At 39.3% G+C, this 3440-nt stretch overlaps 1 non-coding gene across 1 annotated transcript; it reads right to left on the bottom strand.

Annotated features, from left to right (window-relative positions):
• Positions 1-276: 276 nt before the first annotated feature.
• LOC127746122 (small nucleolar RNA R71) lies at positions 277-379 on the bottom strand. Its single transcript, XR_008007742.1, has one exon. It is a non-coding gene; the product is annotated as a small nucleolar RNA R71 (small nucleolar RNA).
• Between the last annotated feature and the right edge of the window lie 3061 nt (positions 380-3440).

The raw sequence follows: 3440 nt of genomic DNA, 5'->3' as shown, positions 1-3440 counted from the left end.
TATACTCACAACGCGACTATATTTTTACAAAATTCTTTACTAGCAAAAATCTTCTCTTCAGGACCCTAATCAACATCTAACTACATTCTGAGGATTTGTGACACCGTGAAATCCAATGGTTTTTACCCGTACACTTACAAACTGCACTTGTTTCCCTTCTCTCTTAGGGACAAAGTATCAAAGTGGCTGGAATCATTCCCTAGAGAAAGCCTTACCACTTGGGAAGATGTTGTTAACAAGTTCCTAGCAAGGTTTTACCCTCCATAAAGAATCAATAGACTGAGAGTTGAGGTCCAGACTTTTAGACAACAAGATGGGGAGACTCTCTATGAAGCATGGGAGAGATACAAAGACTTGACAAGGAAGTGCCCCCTGATATGTTCAATGAATGGGTGCAGCTGCATATCTTCTACGAGTGGTTGTCATATGACTCTAAGAAGGCTCTAAATTACTCCTCAGAAGGCTCACTCAACAAGAAAAAGACATGGAAGAGGCCATAGACATAATTGAAACAGTTGATAGCAATGAGTATTTCTATGCCTCTGAAAGGACCCAAAAGAAGGGAGTAATGGAGATCAATTCCATGGATGCTTTGTTAGCTCAAAACAAAATGACCACAGCTCAACTGGCAGCTCTGACCAAACAAATGGAAAAGAACCAAGTCTCAGCTGTCTAAGCTCAAGCACCTCCACAAGAGGAAGAATGCCCAGAAGTTGAAGAAGAATGGGAACAAGCCAACTATGTGAACAATTCCTCTAAACCACTATATGACCCCAATGCCATGATATACAGCCTAGGCTGGAGGAACCACCTAACCAACACAGCAACCACAATTCTAACCTTCAATCCAGCAACAATAGATCTCACCACAACTCACAAAATGCACCCTACCATTCTAACCAACAACCATACAACAACCAACCCCAAGATGCATCACCCCCAACCATGCAATCCTGACAACAGCAGCAACTTCGCAAGATTGGAGGCTGCCATAGCACAAATGAATGAAACCATTACCGCCGTTGCAGAAAGACAAGTGCAATCTGACAAAAAGATAGATGCACTTCAAGAGGAGGTCAGATCTAACATAAAGAACCAAGGGACAGCAATCTCAAAACTGGAAGCACAACTAGGAACCTTGTCTAAACAAATGACAATGCCCATACATATATTCCCCAGTGACACCATGGTCAATCCAAAAGGGGAATGCAAGGCCATCACACTGAGAAGCAGAAAGGTTGTGGACCTCATCTCCAAGTCAAGACAAGCAAGAAGAAAAAGTTGCAACTGAATCTAAAATCAAGAAGGAAGAAGAGACCCCTACATCATCCCCACCAAAGCCAGTCCTAAAACTCTATGTGCCAAAAGCACCCTATCCACAAAGGCTGAGGAAAAATGGAAAGGACAGTCAGTTCTCTAGATTTCTGGAGATCTTCAAGAAGCTTCAAATAAACATTCCCTTTGCTGAGCCATTAGAGCAAATGCCACTCTATGCCAAGTTCTTGAAGGAGCTCATGACAAGGAAGAGAAATTAGGGTGAAAAGGAAACTGTGGTACTCACTGAGGAATGTAGTGCTATAATACAAAAGAAACTCCCCCAGAAATTGAAAGGTCCTGGGAGCTTCCAAATCCCCTGCATCATAGGGGATATAAGCATTGAGAAGGTACTATGTGATCTAGGAGCTAGCATCAACCTTATGTCTTTGGCCATGATGAAAAGAATGAGGATAGAAGAGGCTAAACCCACTAGAATAGCCCTTCAATTAGCTGACAGAACATTCAAATCCCTTCATGGTGTGGTGGAAGATCTACTGGTAAAAGTTGGGGAATTCGTTTTCCCATCTAATTTTGTTGTGCTTGACATGGAGGAAGAGGCTAACACATCGATCATCCTAAGAAGGCCATTCCTAGCTATTGCTGGGGCCATAATTGATGTTTAAAAAGGGGAGTTAGTCTTAAGACTACTTGAAGAGAAGATGGTCTTCAATGTCTTCAAGGCAATGAGCTACCCCAAGGAATCTATTGGTGAATGCATAATGGTGGACACAATTGAGAAGATAGTGCAAGGAGTTCTGGAAGAAGAATAATGCGAAGAAATTGTGGAGCTACCCATAGTGGGAGTGCTAATTGAAGCATAAAACTTGATGATCAAAATTCACTCTACATATAAATGAGTCCGTTCTTTGGCAAGCGCACCAAATTATCGTCAAGTAATAACCCATAATGGAGTGGGGTCAAATCCACAGAGATTAACGGACTAAGCAAGCAATAGTTGATTGATTATTCTAGTTAGACAAGAATTAAGGAGAGATAAACAACAAGAAAATGTAAATGACATGAAAGTAAAGGAAAGCAATAAAGTGCAAGAAAGTAAATGGCATAAATGTGAAGTACAAGAAAGTAAAGTCTTGGAAATGTAAAGTGCAGAAAATGTAAATAACTATAAAGTAAATAAAAGAAAGAAAGATAAAATAAGCATTGGGATCAAGAGATATTGCATTCTCTGTATTAATTGATTTCAACTCATCTTCAATCATGCAACTCATTGACCTCTTGGCAATCATGAGTGATTGAGTCCCAATTCTTTGGTAACTCAATCTCCCCAATCTTGATCAATAGCCAATTCCTTGGTCTAGTTGCTCATGAGAGGAGATGAAGCTTGTTCCTTGATTATACTGCACATCCTCATAGACCCAAGCAGTGGATAGATTAAATGTCACATTATCCAACCCAAAACTCAAATATACTCAAGTGTGAGAAGGATTTTTCAAGCATATTTTCATGATTCTCTTCCAAGGTTCACATAAAACCCAAATACATTCAATCTCTTTTCCAAGATAATTGAATGCTAACATGAAGAACAAAAATTCGTCAAGTAAATTAAAGAGAGATGAAGAGAAGAAGAAGAATAAAAACAATCTAATCTATTGAAAAACAATAGAGCTCTCTTTCCCAATGGAAAGAGTTAGTGATTCATAACTAAAATATTTTCAAGTAAGAAAGTGGAAGAGGAGAGAAGTGTGGGTAAGAAGAGGGAGTCCGAAGACCCCTATCTAGTAGAATTCAACCAAGAGTCCTTATGATATATTATCCCCCTAATTCTATAAAACTAAGGCCTTTATATAGGCTCTCCTAAATTACAAACTTAAATAAAATTGAAAGCAAATTACAATGAAATAAAATATTCTAGATACTTCTTATGGTCTTGAGTGGTTGACAATTGTAGGCCTGAATGAGAGTTGGCGTGGGCTTGGTTGAAGGTTGGGGGCTGCAGGAAGAAGTTGAAGTGCCATGCCCACTTGAATTTGCTCTTTGGAGTATGACCCACTTTGCAACGTTGAAAGTATGGAGTTGTTTGGGCCTTAAATTGAATGTTCACTATATAGTATTATATATTTTTAGAAATTCCTGGATGTTATTTTTCCAACGCCACTGGAATC

This window comes from Arachis duranensis, chromosome 3 (genome assembly GCF_000817695.3).
Source record: "Arachis duranensis cultivar V14167 chromosome 3, aradu.V14167.gnm2.J7QH, whole genome shotgun sequence".
Classification (NCBI taxonomy): domain Eukaryota; kingdom Viridiplantae; phylum Streptophyta; class Magnoliopsida; order Fabales; family Fabaceae; genus Arachis; species Arachis duranensis.
This window is presented reverse-complemented; position numbering and strand designations above follow the sequence as displayed.